The 21129-nt window shown below is 44.8% G+C and overlaps 1 pseudogene; it reads right to left on the bottom strand.

Annotated features, from left to right (window-relative positions):
- LOC137776168 (NADH-ubiquinone oxidoreductase chain 5-like) overlaps window positions 1–18873 on the bottom strand; it is a 59644-nt pseudogene extending 40771 nt beyond the window's left edge.
- Between the last annotated feature and the right edge of the window lie 2256 nt (window positions 18874–21129).

The following is a 21129-nucleotide window of genomic DNA, read 5'->3' as shown; positions in this document are numbered from 1 at the left end:
ATTAAAGTCTTCTTTGCTGGGGCTGATAATGTCAGAAATCAGCAGCAAATTCTTCATCCCCTGGGGGTATCTCCTCAATGGGCGACCTTGTAAAGGTCAGGGAGGGTGGACACCGCCAAAGGGACATTTGTCAATGGGTGGAGGCATTTTTGACGGACAGAACGACTGGAGGAGGGGCATGAGCATCTATCTGAGGGGGTCAAAAATGCTAAACTTCTTACAGAGTCAGTCCTGCACAGTAAAGAGTTTCTATTGTCAGTATGTCAATAGAAACCCACTGAAAAACCCTGCAAAATGCAGAAGGCAGGAGGAATCCTTAGCTTAAATTGCTCCCCTTTAGGAGGCTTCTGATCTAGGTATGGAGGTAGGAGAAAGGGGGTTTGACTCTCAGTCTAAATGTGTTTTGGGCACTCCCGGCTCATTCTGTTTCTGTTTCATCTCTGGGCCTCCAGGACCCCACACAATGCCAGGCTCATACTAGGTGCTCAATCTCGCAAGATTGATTTGAGTTGTTCATGCTGTTTTCTAACCACAGAATGGTGCCTGGCTTCAGTGAAATTTTAATTGAATGTCTACTGTATCATCAGGGTCCAGTGAGGAAGACAGAAACCACACTAGGTATTTGAACAGAGAGAGTTTAATATAGGGAATTGGATGGACAGGTGGAGGATGGAAAAGCAAAAGTAGAACAAAGATAGCCCAGATGTAATAGCTGAGGGAATCTGCTACTGCCCTATAGCTGGGGAAACAAAGGGAAGAACGTATGGTTATCAAAGCCTAGAAGCTGGGAGGAGGGGCTCATGGATCTGGGGCTTATTCTTCTGATGAGGGAACAGCCCCGGTTTGTGCTGGTACCTGTGAAAGGGCACAAATAGTCTGACTCAGGGAGTGCTGAAAGCAACTGTAGACTAGAACCACTTGCCGAAGCGGGGTGGTGGGTTGTAGAGGTGATGGTGCTGGGGCTAGGGGGTGACGGGGGCTGGGAGGCATTGCTTTGCTGGGGAGGTGCTTAAAGGGACAGGATGCCAACAGGAAGAAGAGCGAGTCTCTTCTCCCTCCTCCAGCCTTCACATCTCCCCCTGTTGACAGAACCGATAAAGAAATCTAGCTGGCAAAGGAGAACTGTAATTTTCAGACCTAGCAGCAGCAGCAACAGCAGCAGAAGGCAGATTAATGAAGGGCGGTTTTAGAGCTGGGAGGGGAGCATTAAATAGGATTTCATGTTAGGTCTTGGGAACCCAGAGGTGAGCAAGGCAGATGCAGTTCAGGCTCTCGGAACTTGTAGTCCAGCAGGAACATTACGTGAATAATTACAAACACAATTAATTACTGTTATAATAAGTACTGGGCACAGGGAGAACACATAACAGGAGGCATGAACTTGTTTGGGGCTGAGATGATTCTTTTGAGGAAGAAACACTTAAGATATAGCCTGAAGGGTGAGAAGGATGACTTAGCAAAGAGAAAGGGAGAGGCAGAGGAACCAGCACATGCAAAGGCTGGGAGATGAGGAGGTGGGAGCACTTGAGGAGTTGAAGCATTTGGGGAACGGAGCGTGTGAGGGGAGAGTGACATGAGGGGCACCTTCCCTTGTTCATGGCTCCAGTCATGCCTCCCCCTCAAGGTCAGCTTTCAGCTCCAGGACAGACACTGAGCCCTTTCCCCTTGAACAAGCCTTGACCCCTCTAGCACTTAGTTCTCTATCAACTCATGCTGCCTACCCTCTGGGTTGCTGTCTTCTGTGTGGTCCTTGTGTGGGTAAATAACTTTCTCTGTGTTACTTACCACTCCACCCAACTCACCCTCTCTGTGCTGAACTCAGAGCACTCTAGGTGATTGATTTAACCTTACTTGTAATAAAAATTGCAAATTAAAGTGTCCTTGAAACATCATTTCTCATTTCTTAAATTGAAACATATGTAAAAAATGACAGCATCCGGTGAAAGGACAAATGTGGAAATGTAGGCAGTCTTATCCAGTGGCGTGGGAGGGCAAACTCATGCACAATTTATAGAGAGGAATTTGATAAAATGCATCAAGAAGCCTTTTCTATATGCACAGCCCCCAAGACTGCAAGTTCTTTTATAGAATCTATCCTAAGAAAATCATCATGAATGTGCTCAAAGATATAGCCATGAAGATGTTCATGGTAGAATTTTTTATAATACTGAACTCGCTAAATGTTTAACCATTGGGCCTAGGTAAACAAAACGTGGCGTACACATATAATGGCTTTTGTTGGAGCCTTCAAAATTTTGTTATAGGGGAATATTTAATATTAGGAAAATATATTTATGATATATTTTTTGGTGAAATGAGAAAATTTTAAAACAGCAAGATCACAATGTTGTAGAAAAATTATCTATTGAAAAAAAATAACCTAAGTATATGTATATGATACATGTATGATATGTAATCATATATGCACATGAGATATATGTGTATATGATATGCACATATATGTATGTATATGATATTGTATGTGTACACATATGTATATGTCCATGAATATGAATATGTATATCCATTTGGGTAGCACTTAGGAAGTAAATACCAGAGTAGTGAGGGTGAATATTTCTTGATGATGAGATCAATGGTGGTTTTTCTCTTCTGTTTTCTTTATTTCCATTTCTTTTTCCAGTTTCACACCACGTACATGTATTGATGAAGCAAAAAAACCCCCCAAAACACCAGTGTATTATTTTAACAAAATAGATGTTTGATTAAATAAAACAAATGAGCCAGCCACATCCTCACTGCACGTGGGGCCACATTTCCCAGGTTCAGCTTGGCTCAGGATTCCACCCTACTTCCATTCATAAAATTAATTCAGCACCCACGGGAGGTGGGCAGTCATCGTCCGCAGGAGACTGAACAATAATAGGGCCCTCTTTATTGATGAGCAATAGTTTGCAGGGTTGGTGAGCGTGCCTACCTCATCCTCTATCGTAAGATTAAATTAGATAATGTAGGTTAATTGTCTAGGCCAGGGTCTAGCACAGAGTAGGTGTTCAGAAAATATGAGATTCCTTCTCCTCCCCTGGCAGCGACTCACATCTGGGTTCCTGTCCTAGTCTGAGTACTTCCTCGTCTGCTTTGTCTCCTTTTACATCAGCCATCACTGAAGCATGTTATGACCACTCTTGGATGTCCATGTGTTGCTAGGAATCTGGGGAGCACAGCACTGTCCTAATCTTTGAGACACCTGTGGGGTCTTCACCTTGTATCTCTCTAAGTTGTATAGTTGGTGGAAACTGAAAACCCTTGATCGATTTACTAACAACCTACTCTGTGCCAGGGCCCTGCCCTCTGGGGGAACTAATAGTCTTCCTGGTCACCTTGAGGCTCTAAGATCTTGAGGGAGAGAAGGAGTCTGATTTGCTCCCTGCTGTCTCCCCAGTTTCTAGAACAAAGCCTAGCGCACAGTAGGGGCTCACAAATATTTTTAATAAAACAATGGGAGCCAAAGAAGGAAGGAGCAGAAAGGAGAAAAGCTAAGAAGCGTCAGAAGAGTGGATCTTCTGAATTCTGCTTCACCGGAATTTCCTGGCAAGGGTCCACAGCTGAGCATCCCCTGTGACACACTTCCTTATGCCTGGCCAGCTCCCAGAGGACAGTCCTAAACTCAGGACAACTCTCTACTCAGACCAGTTTCTCCACCATCTGGCTGGATGGAAAAACCAATCAAGACCAAGTTTCTGCTCCCAGGAGAGAGAATAGTGATCCCACAGAAACTCAGAGAGACCTGAGTCCAAATTCTCATTTCCCAACTTGTGAGTTTTCACTTCTCTGGAGAAGCCCTTGAGTTTTCTGCAATCTTTATTCCCGGGTACAAAGGGGAGGACTGCATATTCCTCAAGGGAACTTCTGTGAGGTTGAATGTGATGATGTGAATATGGATGAGGCATGAAGCTTCCGCCTTTGTGGGGTTCTTTGTTCCCTGAAACATTCAAGTTCACCTGTCATCCTAGACTCAGTTCAGATCAGGCCTTAGCCTCCCCTGCCCTAAGAGAAAAAAGGATTACAGTGACATCTGTAGCTTTGGAATTCCAAAGGCCGAGGTGTTCGGGAAAGTTTAGGAAGATTTCCTTGGAAACCACTTATTCCCCAAGCTCCCTAAAAAAGGGAGAGGAGTATACACTTGGATGCACATGGGACTCTGGACAGTACCTCTCTGGGGCAAAGCTCTGGAGACGTGTTAGGGAGCAGGACCCCACTTTTAGTTTTGGATTCTGCAGATGTCTCATTGCCCTGTGGAGTCCAGCTGTCTGGGTTCAAATCCAGCTCCCTCTCTTAATGGCCATGTGACCTTACACAGGAGACTTAAGCTTTTGGACCTCAGTTTCTACATCTTTGATGGGGGGGGATAATAATAGATCTTACCTTATAGAGCTGTTGGTGGGAGTAGATGAAGCACACCTTGTAAAGCTGAGAATGGTACCTGAGAAAGGCTCAATATGTTGTTTAAAAAAAAAGCAAGCAAGCAAGCCGAGAGAGATGGCAGGCTTTGTGGAGATGTCCCCGGTGCCGTTGTGGCGTTGTAGTGTACTAGCTGGAGAGAGCACACATGGTGGGTGGTCTGGCTGGCATGTGAAGGACAGAGAGTGTCTTTCCAGTGTTCCTGGAGTGTCGTGGTCCCTGGCCCCTTAGTGGGACTGGGAGTTTAGGAGGAGGGGAGGGAGAGAGTGAGACAGCAGTTCTGCAAGGCTGCCTCTGGCTGGGGTGCAGGTACCGCCGTGAAGGATGTGCGGACCAGGTGAGGTGTGTCCCATCCCAGGAGTCAGCCAGCTTGGAGGCTGACACTGAGCTGGGGGTTCCATCTCAGTGGTTGTCAGTAGAGCACATGGACAGATGAAAATAAAGACATGGCCATGCCTCTCCACTGATGGCACAGGGATATTTGCACACCCCCCTGGAACTTGGAATCTTTTCCAAGAGGAAAGGAGTGAGGAAGTCCAAAATCTGACTTGGTTTAAGCTGAAATCTATGAGAAAAATAAAAATCATTAAAATGATTGAGTTTAGCTGGAAGTGACAATATTAAATGTTCTGCTTCAGAGGGTTTGGGGGGGCTCAAGACAGAAATTAAGTTCAGTGGGAGAACACATACTTCATTCTTGAGAAGGTGTTGGGGAACCATAGCCACTAAATTTTCAAAGGGCTTGGCACGTGGTAAATGCTCCATAAATGGGAAATAAATACATAAATAATAATTTAAAAGATCTACATCTGCCCACGGCAATGACCAGCCTTTCCAACTGATGGAAGGGATGGAAGCTGAGACTCAGCCCAGGTTCAGTTCTCTCGCTCCTTCCTCCTAACTAGTTCCCTTATTGGGCAACACATCCTCCTGGCCGAGCCTTGAGAGCAGAGCACAGAAAAGGCAGTGGACTCTGGGTGCGTGCCATCCCATAAATACTTCCAGAGGGAAGAGAGATTTATGGTATTATAAATGCCAGCAGCAGGCCCCGTTTGTGTTAATAGCCTTATTAGTTACATTGCTGTAAAATCCAGATCTCCACACTGTTTAACAGCTACAGTTCTGCTCAGCAGCATTAATTCAATAAATCGAGGCCCCTTGACATAAATCTTAAAGCCCCTGGAACATGATTAGGAAGTCCCTCCTGATGGGTTAGAGATGGACGGATGGAGTAAGGCCAACGAGCTTCCAGCGGGAACAGTGAATCTCACGATGCAGCTGTCTCCACAGGCTGTCACTGTGGGTCATTTCCCATCTAGAATCTCAATGGGCTCGATCTTGACCTTGAATGTGGAGGGTCTGACAGGGATTGCTGGTGATTCAGGAGAGGTGAACTCAGACCCCTCATTAGCCCTTATGGTGCCTTTGTGCAAATTAGAGAAAGCCTCCCCCCGCCCCCGCCAGTGGCTGCTGCCTCATAGTACATGGTCTGGTGGGAGAATGGCATCTTGGTGCTGATAAGAGAAAGACCAGAGGAACTGCAGGGTGAATTTCAGTCCCCACCTGTGCCCTCAGCTCGGAACCCTTGTGCACCGAAGAGCCCATAGAACCAAACATGGCAGCCTGAGTGAACTTGTAAAATTCAACCACAACAAAAGAAGTAAGAGCCTATAATTGAAAGACCTAGAAATTAGAAAGTTAAAGACAAACAGAGTGAAACAATGTATTGTTAGGCATATATATGTGTAAAAACTAAAGAAAAAAAAGCAATGGAATGTTTGATCCAACATTTAGGATCATAGTTACCTTTAAGAGAAAGGCAGGAGATGGGATGGGAGGAGCACATGCGTAGATGAAATTATTGCTAACATTTTGGTTCTTGGTTTGGGCAATGAGTTCATGGTGTTCATTGTACTATTTAAAAAATAATAAATAAAACAAAATGGTTATCATTAGCTAATGATTAATCTGATTCTGTGCACCTGGAAAGGGGAGACAGACACAAGAAAGAAACTAGAGAGACTAGGTGTGATATCCTGTTTCCCTCTCTCCCTACCTTACTCCTAATAACAATCCATACATACTAACCCCTGTACTAGGCACCTTACATCCATCATCCTATTTAGTCTTCATAACCACTCTATGTGCTAGCAGAGTACTGGGGTTGAACCCCAACTCCACCACTTAGAAGCTGTGTGATCCTGGGCAAGTTACTTAATCACATTCTGCTTCAGTTTCCTCATCTGTGAAATGTGCGTGTGTGTTTAAACTGAACTGCAAAGGTCAAAACAAAACAAAACAAAACAAAATTAGAGTGAGTTTTGGCCATAAAAATAGGCAAAAAAGAATACGTGGGTAGCTAATAGTAGCTACTTCATAAGCTACAAGGATAAAGTGAGATAGTGCATTTGGACCTGTGCTTGGCACATAGTAAGTATTCAATAAATGTTAGCTATCAGAAAGTCATTATGCCCATTTTACAGGTAAGGATAGTAAATGATGTTTGAAAAGTTAAGTGATTTGCCCAAGACTGCACAATTGGCACCAAATGGCCATCCCTTTCCTCCCTTTCTATCTAGTCCATTCTGTTTCCTCTCTTTCTTTCTCATACACGAACTGCCTGATTATTGAATGTGAGCCAAGAAATGTGCTAGGTCCTGAGGGGCAGAAATGAAAGGATAATGTGTATAATCCTTACACTTAAGGATCGTATAGTCTTTGAGGGATGGGTGTTGATAGGGGTCTGGAGGGTACTTCTGAGGGTGTGGGATCCCCAAAAGGTCGTGGAGGAGTGGCAAGTCCCAGAGGCACAGGCTGCCTTGAACTCCTCACCATCAGATCCCCGTCCGGTTGGGGCAAATCTGTCCTTGCTTCACCTCATGACTAAGCTGCAGACCTGGGAGATGAATGGGGTTCCAAAGGTCCATGGGGAAAGAAGAACTCTAATTTCTCCTGCCACATGTGCATGGTTTACAGGCATAAGAGTAGAGACCTGGTTTCTCAGGTGTTTCAAGTTGTACTGAGAGCTTGCCAAGGTTGCCTCCAACTCAACACATCCCAAATGGTAGCCTTTACCACTGGTTTCTTTAGTAAACAGCACCCTAATCCTCCAAGGTGGCCCCAAAGAAAACCAACAAACCCTTCATGCAGGGAGAGGGGTGGCTGGACGTTGTAGCCACCGTTCCCTGAGATTCACCTTCCCTTAAAGGATCTCTCCCTAAATAGCGCTGTCAGCCCCTGTAATAAACAATGATGTACGGTCAGTGTAGCAGAGCGGTGAGGAGTCAAACATAACTGGTTTCCTCGGTTGGCCTGACTACTCTCTAGCTGTGTGACTTTATTTTTTTTTAATTTATTTATTTTATTTATTTACTTTTGGCTGTGATGGGTCTTCGTTGTTGCAGATGGGCTTTCTCTAGTTGCAGTGAGCGGGAGCTACTCTTCATTGTAGAGCACGTGCTTCTCACTGTGGTGGCTTCTCATTGCGGTGGCTTCTCTTGTTGCGGAGCACGGGCTGTAGGCGCATGGGCTTCAGTAGTTGTGGCGCTCAGGCTTAGTTGCTCCGCGGCATGTGGGATCTTCCCAGACCATGGCTCGAACCCGTGTCCCCTGCATTGGCAGGCGGATTCTTAACTACCTTGTCACCAGGGAAGTCCTAGCTGTGTGACTTTACAATAGTCATTTCACGTCTCTGGGTCTCAGTTTCCTCATCTGTAAAATGGAGATAACAAAAGAACTTAGTCATGGTGTTGCTGAGAATGAGTGAGTCAGTAGGTGTAAGGCTAAATCGTGACTCCTAAAGATGCTCATACCCTAATCTCCAGAACCTGTGATTGTAACTTTATATGGCAGAAGGGACTCTGTAGATGTGATTAAGTTAGGGATCTTGAGATGGGGAGATTGTTTTGGAATATCCAGGTAAATGCTAAATGTAGTCACAAATGTCCTTAAAAAGGGGAGACGAAGGGAGATCTGACTACAGAGGAGGAAGTAGAGGGTGTGATGATGGAAGAAAGAGGTTGGAGTGATGTGATGCAAGGGCCATGCTCCAAGGATTACAGGTGGCCTCCAGAAGCTATCAGAGGCAAGAAAAAGGATTCTTCCCTAGAGCCTCCAGAAGGAACCAGCCCTGCTGCCACCTTGACTGTAGCCCAGTGAGACTGAGTGTGGACTTCTGGCCTCCAGAACTTTAAGAGAATAAATTTGTGTTAAGCCAAAAATTTTGTGATAATTTGTCACAGCAGCCCTAGGAAACTCATACAGGTGGTTGGTACGTTTCCAAGCATGTATTTAACATGCAATAGATGATCTTGAGTTTACTGTAATTTTTTAAAAAGATATGGGCACCCATGGTTCCTTTCATAAAAACATCCAGATTCTCCAAAGAGCCAATGGTTGGGTAAATAAGGGGGAGGGGAGGAGAGAAAGAGCTTGGTAATGAGGTCTAGTCACCTCTTGCCATGTGGAAATTCACACTTCCCTGGCAACCTGGGGAGATGGCTTGGTTTTATTGAGGGAAGTGGTGCTTAGAGTGTCCCTATCTTGATTGATTGTATTATTAACATATTTAATGAGCATCTACCGTGTGCCTGGCCCTGGAGAGATAGTGCTGAACAAGACATAGTTTAGTCCTTTACCTCCTGGTGCTAATGTGTATATGGATGGGAGAGGTGGAAGGGATTAAACAAACAACTCTAAGACAATGAAATAGATGCCGTGATAGAAGGAGTCAGAAGGTGCTGTGGGAACTAAGGGGAGGGACATTTTATCAATTATCCGTGCTTCATTCCAAAATACAGTGGCTTAAAACAAATATTTTATTACTCACAATTCTCTGGGTTAGGGATTCAGGCAGGGCTCAGTAGGATGGCTTGTTGCTCTTCCACATGGTGTTGGCTGGGGCAGGAGGAGCCAAGATGGCCTCAGTCACATGTCTGGCACCTCCTGGGGATGGTTTGACTATCCCGGGACTTGTTCAGATGGTGGGGCCACTTTCTTCTCATGGTGTTGGTTCTCACATAGTATAGGACCTTGCTTCTCCTCCATGGGGTGCTTCTCTCTCCTGGACTTCTTTACCCAGGGGCTGTGTTCCCCCTGAGTGAAAGCAGAAGAGGCTTTGTAGTCTCTTAAGGTCTGGGATCTGACACCCTAGAAAGTCACTTCTGATACATTCTATTGATTAAAGCTAGTCAACCTCCAGCCTGATTCAAGAGTGAGGAAACAGCATCCACCTCGTGATGAGGAAGGCAGAGTGGGTGCAAACAGGGAGAGGGGATTGTTGATGCCATCTTTGTAGATCATCTGCCACAGTCAACTCATCCTATCTTAAGGTATGGTGGTCAGGGAAGGCTTCCTGGAATAGGCAACATCTATTCCAGTTTAAGTAGGAATAGGCTAGAGATTATGAAATATTGAACACAGAAGAACAGCGTGTGTGGAGACTCAGAGGCAAAAGGGAACATGGAACTTTCAGAGACTTCAGGGAAGTTCAGCAAGGACAGGAGTGTGGGGACTGGTAAGATATGAGGCTGGGGAGGTGGGCAGGGGCAGCTAGTGAAGGGCCTTGTAGACGTAGAGCATTATCCCAAGGACAATGAGGTGCAATTGGAGGAGCTTGAATCTGGGGGTAACAGGACCTGATTGAAGTTTTAAGAAGGTCCGTCTTGTTGCTGTAGGGGAATAGATTGCAACAAGCAGAATAGATGTTCTGAGATCAGTTAGAAGGCTGTAGAGTTGCCCACGCAAGAGATGGAGGTGGTCATAGTGGAGATGGAGGGAAATGAGTGGATGGGGAAGATTTTTAGGAGGTTGGTATCATGGTGGGATAGGGCCAAGGCATCCATCCAGTGCCCCTGAACTTGAACTAAAAGGAGTTACCTTCTCCCTTACAAGCTGGTCCAATCAGTCTCCAGGTGCGCTAAAACTTCCTTCTTCCTTCTATCCCTTTCTGTGGCAACCACCCACCCTCCTCACCCCATGGCTGGGAGGTTTCAATAATCAACTAGTCTCCCAGTCTTCTGGGTCTCCCCCTCCGGTCCATCTTGCACGCTGTCACTAGAATAAGTATGCTAAAACATAGCTTTACATCATATCAGCTCTCTTTGGAAAACCACAGAACCAGTCATCACAGGAGAAAATGAAAAGTCTCTCATATGGCAGTCAGTTCGGGTATTCCTCGGTGTGGTCTTCTAAAAGGTATCCCCCGATGTAGTCCAATAGGATCCCACCTGCCAGATATAAAAATATTGCCAGTGGTTGGGGAGTTCTTGGATGACAGCAGTAACGGTGACAATCATGCAGTGTGGCACTATCTATCAAAGTTAATTAAATCGGCCTTTTGAGTTGGTGAGGTAGACGTGGAGATGCACTTCCCAGATCCCCCCTTCAGGGGAGGGTTTGCTGCTCTGCTGTGGGGAGTGTGGACAGCAGGGGGCTTCCAGCCGTCAGCTGCCCAGAGCTCCCTTACCCAGCCAAGGCTGCGCCTTCCGGAGCAGTCAGCACCCCGGCTGAATGAGACGGCTGGAAAGGCTTGGCTGTCTCGGCTCAGCCATTCTCTGCTTGCTTGGCTGGCCCCACTGGACCTGCACTGCAGTTTAGACTTTTTGTCTGCCCAGTTCTCCTTTCTTCCCCTTGCCTTCAACATTTTGGGGACAACTTTATTCAAATATAATTCACCCATTTAAAGTGTATAATTAGGATTGAGTATATTCACAGGGTTGTGAATCACAGTCAATTTTAGAACATTTTCATCACCCCCAAAAGAAACCCGGCACTCAGTGTCATTCACTCCTCATTTCCCCCAGAACTTCTAGCCCCAAGCAAGCACTAATATATTTTTCATCTCTAAAGACTTGCTCGTTCTGGACATTTCAGATGAATGGCATCATACAGTACGTGGTCTTTTGTGTCTGGCTTATTTTACTTAGCATAATGTTTTCATTGTTCATCCGTTCTGTAGCATGCATCAGTAGTTCATTCCTTTTTATTGTCAAATATTATTCTACTGTATGGATATGCCACATTTTATCCATCCATTCATTATTTGATGGACATTTGAGTTGTTTCCACTTTTTTTAGCTATTATGAATAATGCTGCTATGAACATTCACGTGCAAGTTTTCGTGTGGACATATGTTCCTAGTAAACATTTTTCAACCCAAACTCCATCTCAGCGTCTGTTCCAGAGAATCCAACCTGTGACATCTGGCAGTCTCTCCTTTAGGAATTTATACTCCAGATAGACTTGTAAAATACAAAATGACATGTGTATAGCATGATTTATAATAGCATTATTTGTATTGGCGAAATGTTGGAAACAATAGGATTAAGAAATTAGCTCACAGTGATCAGAGAGGTTAAGTGACCGGGTAAGTAGCACAGTGAGTGTTGGACCTAGGATGTGAACTTAGGTTTGTGAGTCCATAGCACATTCTCTTTCTACTCCCCTCCCTCCCAGCTGGATTTGTACACACGGCTCACAAACTGGCTGCCCTCAGTCTAGAAACAGCCCATATATGTGTTTAGTTTGGACTGTACAAGTGTGCAGCGTTTAAAAGTCTGGAGATTTCACATGCAAATGCAGATTAAGAGTTTCTTTTTTAAAAATGAAAGGGCGCAATCTGCCAACACTTGACAGGTCCATCTACAGCAAGGCTGGCTGATGCCGAGAAGTGGCTGTGTCTTTTCCGTGGGGCTCTCAGTTCCTGCCTCTCCCTTTTCTGCACCTCTAGCCCACTTCACTCATTTCTGGTCCCTGCCTGGCTTCTCTACACATCTGCATTTGAGACCTTTGCAGTTTCAGTGTTTCACTATTTTGGGTATGTGCCATTTCTGAGGGGCCATCTTTAGCTGGTGATGTAGGCTTCATGCTAGGGAAGCCCAGCTCCTAAAATTTCCCTTTGCTGATTTTCTTTCTTTGTTGGGAGAGGGCGAGTAGGGGAGGGTGAGGGAAAGGGTGTCTGTTAGGGCTGCCATAATAAAATACCATACATTTGGTGGCTTAAACAACAGAAATTTTTTTTTTCCTCACAGTTCTGGAGGCTGGAAAGTCCAGGATCAAGGTTCTGGCAAGGTTTAGTTCCTGATGAGAGCTCTCTTCTTGGTTTGCAGACAGCTGCCTTCTTGCTGTGTCTCTTCCTCTTCTCATAGGGGCATCAGCCCTATTGGATTTGGACTCAACCCTTATGACCTCCTTCAACCTTTATCACCTTCTTACAGCCACGAATACAGTCATGCTGGCAATTAGGGCTTCATTGTATGAATTTTGGCGGAACATAAACATTCAGTCCATAATAGGTGGATTGCTTGTTTTTTGGTTCCTATAGTAAACCAATGTCTAGTTCTAAGTGATTCCTACAGTCCAGCTAATTCCTTGCCTATGGATTCTGTAAGACACCTTGATATCCTTCCTTATAACAAACCCCCTTTGTGCTTAAGCTAGCTTTAGTGGGTTCCTGTTACTTGTCACCAAGGGTGACAACAAGAACTATGAATGACGGTGCTAATGCACAGCGGTTATGAGCATGAATCTAGGAGTCTGCAGGCTTCTGCCACTCAGTTGTTCCCTATCCACAGGCAAGTGGCTTAGACTCCAGGAGCCTCAGGTGCCTTGTCTGTGAAGTGCGGATGAAATAGTACCTAGTAGGGTGAGTCATTGTGAGGATTTAAAGACATGATGTATGTAAAGTCTTAGCAGAGTGCCTAGTACATAGTAAGTACTTAATAGATAGTTGATTTTATAATCATGATCATTACTGTTGTTATCATTAGTGCTCAGTAGACCAGCTCAGCTGGATAATTTCTAAGATTTCTTCCAATTCTGATGTTCTCATCCCTGAGTTTTAACCTAGTCTCAGAATGGGGTTTTTGGGGTGTCTACCGTACTCCTGACATTGTATTTAACGCTTTGTGCAAAGGTGTTTTCTCCTGGGTAGAGGGGTCCAGACCTTTCATCAGTTCTTAAAAGGGGCTGTGACACCCGTCCCTTTTAAACAGTTATGAATCATTCCTCTAGAATATAAGGATTCCATATATTTTAGGGTGATCCTGAAGAAGTGGAAGTTGACCCTCCTGAGGATTAGGTCAGTGCTAAGACAGATTTCGCTTCAAAACCTTCACGCAACTTCCAGAAAAGCTCAGCAATCTAAGGCTCACGATCAACTTTATCAAAGCAGTTTAGCAGGGATGTAGCTATCTCCCAGCAGCGTGCAGCCCCACAGGGAAATAAAAATTTGGTGGGAGGGACTTCTCTGGTGGCGCAGTGGATAGGACTCCGTGCTCCCAATGCAGGGGGCCGGGGTTCGATCCCTGGTGAGGGAACTAGATCCCACATGCGTGCCGCAGCCAGGAGTTCTCATGCCACAACTGGGGAGCCTGAGAGCCACAACTAAGGAGCCCGCCTGCTGCAACTAAGACCTGGTGCAACCAAATAAATAAATAAATATTTTTAAAAGATATTAAATAATTAAAAAAAAATTTGGTGGGAGCAGCAAGGATGCAGGTGTCCTTGGGACAGGTCAGCTTGATATGTGAAAGAGCCCTGTGATGTGAGTGAGTGAGTGACGTGGCTTGAACATTCCAGACTAAAGTCACAGGCTTAACTCATTGTCAAGGTTCATGTGGGAGATGATAGGCTTTTGCTGCAGTGACCCTGGAAATTATGGACAAGGCGTGTCATGGTCCAGTTACCTTTTAAACATAGAGTTGAGATCAGGTTACACCACTCCACAAAAACCTTTGGTGGCTGTCTCTTATTTAAAGTCATATTTCTCAAACTGGGGCAGCTGTAGCCTTGAAGATGGGTGACAGTGAACCAGGGGAGACAGAAAGCCACAGGTTAAACAGGAAGAACTTCCTGGAACTAGTACCTTTGGAGGGGAGAATTGATTAAACATTGAAACAAATAATTAATATACACTAAGACATGACTTTTTGGGGAAATTTTGTAGTTGAGGTCATAGTTCAGCACTTCAGAATGGACATACTCAATTTGTTGTTCTCTGCTGTGTACAGACACTTTGGTGAAAAAATTGGAGATGCTCACCTTGAGTGAAGCCTTCATACTTCATGGCATAGCATGAAAAGCTCTTCACCGTTTGGCCCAAATCTCATGACGCAAGATGCCCTCAAGCAGCCATAGGCTGACAGGCTGCCAGCTGAGCCACAGGGTAAAAGAGAACATCATTCTCCAGCGGTTTCAATAAAAGTCCCAGGGTTGATGTCCCTTTGACCTTAATTAGGTCATGTGCACATCCCCAAACAAACGATTGTGATTCTGATTGGCCACATGTGGATCTGGGAGGTGGGTTTAGCTCTCTCTGAACCCCAAGGGCTGAGAAGGGAGGAGGAAGGGTTCCTTAAAGAAAATCAGGGTACTGTTATCAGAAGAGGGTGTGGGTGCTGGGGAGGCCAAACAACAAAAGAGGCCACACCCCGTTTACTGTGTGAGGCCTGCTGGATCCCAGAGCCCACACTTTCTTTATCTACACTCTCCCTGTCCCTTTTTCTTTTTTAATGTTTATTTATTTATTTTCTTATTAGTCATCCATTTTATACACATCAGTGTATACATGTCAATCCCAATCTCCCAATTCATCACACCCCCCCACCCCCACCCCTGCCGATTTCCCCCCTTGCTGTCCATACGTTTGTTCTCTACATCTGTGTCTCTATTTCTGCCCTGCAAACTGGTTCATCTGTACCATTTTCTAGGTTCCACACATATGCGTTAATATACGATCTTTGTTTTTCTCTTTCTGACTTACTTCACTCTGTATGACAGTCTCTAGATGCATCCACGTCTCTACAAATGACCCAATTTCGTTCCTTTTTATGGTTGAGTAATACTCCATTGTATATATGTACCACATCTTCTCTATCCATTCATCTGTCGATGGGCATTTAGGTTGCTTCCATGACCTGGCTATTGTAAATAGTGCTGCAATGAACATTGGGGTGCATGTGTCTTTTTGAATTATGGTTTTCTCTTTTATGGACATAGGAGGTGAGGTCAGAGAAGGGCAGGGTCTTCCTGGAAGTCACATGTCACATTAGCGGCAGAGGTGGGTTTGGGACTCGGGTGTCAGAGGAGCTAATTTGCTTGGCAAGCATGGGGAATGGTCATGTGCCTGCCTTTGTAATTTCATTTATTACCTGTTAGACATTAAGAATAACAGGAAGATATAAACAGCAATGAAAACTGATTGGATGGCTAAGGCCGAGAAGCAGCCTTAAATAAAAGAGTTGGGGCTGCTAATATGCCTTTGCAGGTGGGTGTTAGGGTGTCTGCTTGGTGAGCGGATGAGGAGCCCCTGGAAAATGTGTGCGTCTGGCACAGTACAACCTCTTCTGCAGATGGAGCCCTCCCAAGTGGTGGCTGTTTTCCGTGCCCACGCCTCCTACCCTTGCAGTACTCCTGGAGGTGAGGTGTGTCTCCTCTCTCTCATGCTTGCCACTTCCCTGTCCTTCTTCCCTCTCTTTAGCTCGGAATCTCTTGCCATCTTTCCATCACCCACTACCCCAGCTTGTTGTAATTGCCTCCCCTCTGTCACTCCCCATCATTGCCTGATGATTTAATGGCCTACTCACTATCAACACTTGGATGTCTAATGAGCAATTCAAATTCACCATGTCCGAAACCGAGCCCCTGAGCTCCTCCTCCCACAACGTAATCCATCTCAGCTAATGGTAACTCCACCTTTCAGTGGCTCAGAACAGAAGCCCTGACTCCTTTTTCTCTCATACCCCATCAGTAAATCCTATAGGTTCCATCTAGATACAGTGGAATACTACACAGCAACAAAAAAAGAACAAGCTACAAATACATGCAACAACGTGGATGAATCTCAGAGACATAATGATGAGTGAAAGAAACCAGATATAAAAGAGACCCATCTGTAGGAAGTTCAAGAACATCTAAAACCTATAGAATTCAAAATACAAAAACATCTATAAGAATACAAGAACATCTAAATCAAAATGGCTACCTTTGCATGGGCATTGACTTAGAAGGTACACAAGGAAAACTTCTGGAATGCTGCAAATGTTATATAAGGAGCTCTGCATGGTTGTTAAATGGGTGAAGACAAATGTAAAACTTCATTGGGCTGTACAGTGAAGGTTTTTTTATTTTACTCTATGTTATGCTTCAGTAATAAGTTAAGAATGGTTATGTATCCAGAATCTAGGCTTAGCCCTTAAATCATCCTGTGTGATCTTCCAGGTCTCTCTTTCTTGCGGCAGTGACTTGAAGAAGGATTCTTCTCCTTCCTTCATCCTCCACATTCAAACTGAAAGTAAGACTTCTAAGCTCTACTGTCAGAAACATCTAGAATTTTTTCCCTTTGCTGCATCTTCACTTCTCCTCCTTAGTGCAGGTCATTGTCACCTGTCACCTGGACAATGAAATAGCTTTGTTCTTTTTGATGTCTGTATAGTATTCCATCACCTACTGCAAGTCTTGACCTGAATAGTGGTCCCCAAATATATGTCCATGTCCTAATCCCTGGAGTCTTATCTTAGTCAGCGCAGGCTGCCATAACAAAATACTGTAGCCTGGTGGCTTAAACAACAGACATTTATTTCTCATAGTTCTTGAGGCTAGAAAGTCCAAGATCAAAGTGCTAACAACATAGGTTTCATTCTGAGGTGTCTTCTCTTGGCTTGTAGGCGGGTGCTGTCTTGCTGTGTGCTTACATGACGTCTCTCTTGTGTTCACTCACAGAGTGAGTGAGCTCTCTGGTGTCTTTTCTTATAAGGGCACGATCCCATCATGAGGGCTCTACCCTCATCTAATCCTAGTGAACCCCCCAAGGCCCCGTCTCCAAATACCATCACATTGGGAAGTGAGTTCAACATACGAATTTTGGGGAGATACCAACCGTCAGTCTATAATAAACCTGTAAATATTACCTTATTGGAAAAAAGATCTTGCAGATATGATTAAGAGTCTTGCAATGAGAACATCATCCTGAATTATCCTGTGGGCCCTAAATGCCATCATGTATGTTCTTTTAAGAGGGATCTGGAGGAATATTTTACACACAGACAGACACACACAGAGGAGAAGGCACATGTAAAGATGAAGCAGAAAGAGAGACGGCTACATGCCAAGGAATGCTGGTGGCCACCAGAAGCTGGAAGAGCCAAGGAACAGATTTTCCTTTAGAGCCTGTGCAGGGAGTCTGGTCCTACTGACACACTGATTTTAGACCTCTGGCCTCCAGAAGTGTGAGAGAATAAAGTTCTGTTGTTTTAAGGCACCCGGTTGGTGGTAATTTGTTACCATAGCCCTGAGAAACCAATACACTATACTGTGATTTATGTGACCATCCCCTGTTGGTGGACATTTAGGTTACTGCCAAATTTCTCATTTCAAACAATGTTGCAGTAAGCACTCTTGTACATTGTCTTTTTATAGTATAGCTGCACATTTTTTTCTATTTGAGAAACTCCTGGAAATGGAATTATTGGGAATTAATGGGAATAGCAGTTAAAATTTTGGTAAGTGGAGGGGGCTGGGCTCTTTTTTAAAAAGTTGTTCCTGTGCTGTGCACGTCACAGGCATATTAGTATTATTCTTGTTTATCTCTTTTACAGATTAGGAAACTGAGGCTCAAAGAGGTTAAATCACTTGCTCAAAGTTATGCATTTGGGAAATTGCTACGTCAGGATATAAATCTTGTCTCTCTGACTTTTTATTTAAGATAATGAATGTAAATCATTTAGTACCCTACTTTGTGCTGAGTCAATGTTGACTAAATATTATTATTATCACACTTTTTGGGTTTTTTTCAAGGCATGTTATGAGAGTAGTATCACGTATGATGAAATCATTAGATATTTATTGAGTATCTACTGTGGGCTACACATAGGCTTGATGCTGAGTGTACAGCCCATGAATGAGTCGGATATGGTCCCTGCCCTCCTGGAGCTCATATTCCATCAAAGGAGACAGCTTTTGGTTTGATAATTCCAAATGTGATGAGCGCTGTGGGGGAGAAGTGCCAAATTGAGGGGGCATTTGGAAGGTAGGTAACTTTGTGGCCCCTTGTGCCTAGTAGGTGAAGCAAGTCTGGCTCTTCCCACTAGCATCCTTCAAACATCCACATTAAGTAGATCAGTCCTGAGAAATGATGGTTTGTCAGTATCAGGCCTTGGGGGCCTTTACTGAGGTCTAAATCAAATTCAGAAGCTGAAGAGCCAGGCCTGAGTTTAGTGTGGATTTTACAGGTCAGTGAGGCTGAACAGCAGCTCCCCAGCTGGTGATAAATGTGTTAGGATCTCTCTCTGGCTCTGCCAAGGCCACTGTCAACTCGGTATCTTCATTTCCCAAGAGTGTTATGGAGAGGCTGGAAATAGTCATCAGGCTGGAACCCTCCACCAGAGGTCTTTAGGAGGACTTTCTGGGGGGCTGCGCATCCGCTCCTGGCTCAGGTCCTGGGTGACCTGGGGCATCCCCTATGCTGGCAAGTGGCTGAGATAGGAGGAGATGACGGTAAGCTCCTAAGAGTAGGGACCACGTATTACCATCCTCCTATCCCCGAGACAAGAATTGTGCCCCCGGCACAAATAAATATCTGTTGAATGACCAAATTAGCAAAGGAAAGGTGCCTTGCATAAAAAGCAGAGACCAAGTGACTATCCATAATATTCTTGCCATCCCTCATTCTTTTGGGATGATTTCTGGCATTGCCCATTTAGTATCATTCCCTGTCTCCCTACCTCAGGCTCAAATGCAGATTGTGCCAATCCGTGGATGAAGAACCAGAGAAGAGATGGTGGGATTTTGTCCTGAAAAGACCTAGATGGACTTGTCAGAGAGGAGAGAGAACAGAGTTCTATGAGAGAGAGGCTTTGTGAGTCACACTTGGTAGGGGGGTTTGAAGGTTTTGGGGGAGAGCTGGGAGTGAGGAACATGTGATGAGGAACGCGGGAGAGCTGGCATGTAAGAGAAAGGGGTTCTTTAAAGAAGTGTGTCTGTGGATCATGAATTTGATCCCTCTTTAATGCTGCCCAAGAGATACAAAAAGACCAGACTGAGTTGGTCTGGGCTTTTGGTTGCTGGGCTGAGTTTCTTTAAATTCTACAGTGCTCCAGACTTGGCCACGTGGGAACCTGAGTTTGATTAGGGTTACATGTGGACTCTCAAATCAGTTCTGGCTTCTAATAACTCCTGGCCTTCACCATCCTGAGATCCCCTGTAATTGTTGGTGGTCTCGACCCTTTGGCATAGCAATACCACTAGCTAACCAATAGCAAGAGCCTACCAAGTGCCAGGCACTGTCTAGGCTTAATGTTCACGACCATATTTTAAGGTAGATATTTTTATTATTTCCATTTTACAGATGAAGAAACTAATGAAAGAGAGGTTAAACAGCTTGCCCAGGGTCACAGATAGTTGATGGTAGAAGTGGGGTGTGCACCAAAGTCATGTGATTCTAGAACCAGAGTTCTCAACCCCTCTTGTAAGCAGCTCTCGATTCTCACAGTGCTGCAGGAGCTGAGTATTGTGTTGTGAAGTGAGAAGACAAATTCCCTGTTCCTTCCTTGGAAGCTGAGCTTTCACGTCACTCTGTCTGAGAGCCCCCTTTCTCGCAGGGCACACACACTCACACACATATAGCCCATCATCTAGGTTTGCTGTGCTCTGCCTGTTACCTGTTACCTGAACCTCCTGCTTCCCTCCGCCCTGCAGGCTTTGCTGTCGAGCCTTCCCTGTGCCAGTCGCCTTTTCCTTTTATGGTGACGTTTCTCTCGGAACTGGAGCCATCCCTCCCTAAAACCCAGCTTCCGTTACCTGCTCCTCCATGTCCATTTCTCTTTCAGATGATGTTTGAATGTGTATAAGTCTCAGTTAGGGATGGGATTCAAGTTTTTTTTCCCCTCGGCTTTGCATTTCGGTTGGATGTAAATAAATAATGGGGGTAAGAGTATTACTCATCTCCACAGGGGGAAGTCTGCAAATCCCAGCTCTGACCCTGCTGGGTTTCCCCATGAGATTTTAAATAAACTGTATGTCACACTGCAAACAGCCTACAAGTGCAGTTATTAACAGTGCATGTGATTTTGTAAACAACAACTAGGATCAATGGTGGATGTTTGGGGGAGAAATGTAGGCTCCATAAATGGAAGCTGTGGCAGACACTTGTGTGTCATACCCAGTACCTAAACCCCCTTCTTCCTTGAGAGCGGAACATTTAAAAAAAATAGGCAGTGGTATACCCAGTCCTAGGCTATGAGTTATGACGAGCTGAAGCCAACTACGACAATCCTGTTCCTTACTCTGCCAGCTTCCCTTGAAGGCAGAAGTGACACAAATGAGATCTATGGGACCTAAACTGAAGTCTGCTGTGAGTGCTTCTGGGAACAAGGGTGTCTCCCAATAAAAGGGAAAACATGCAGCCGGCACCACCTCTCCTCCCCTTTTCTGCTTGGAAAGAGGATGTGGTGTCTGCAGAAGCCGTGGCCACCTTGAAACCATGCGGTGAGAAGCAGGGGGCTAAACATAGATGTGCTAAAATGGCCAGTGGCCTCACGTCCCTGATGACAGAACTAACAAGAGCCACTTACTTCTGGACATCTTAAGAGAGAAAAACAAACTTCCTTTTATTATTTTTTCTTTGTGTAAGCCTCTGTTCATTAGGTTTTCTGTTACTTGCAGCCAAATGCATTCTGAGTTGCCATAGAAGTGAATTCTTTTTCTTCCTTGTT

The sequence above is a fragment of the Eschrichtius robustus genome, chromosome 14, assembly GCF_028021215.1.
Source record: "Eschrichtius robustus isolate mEscRob2 chromosome 14, mEscRob2.pri, whole genome shotgun sequence".
Taxonomy (NCBI): domain Eukaryota; kingdom Metazoa; phylum Chordata; class Mammalia; order Artiodactyla; family Eschrichtiidae; genus Eschrichtius; species Eschrichtius robustus.
This window is presented reverse-complemented; position numbering and strand designations above follow the sequence as displayed.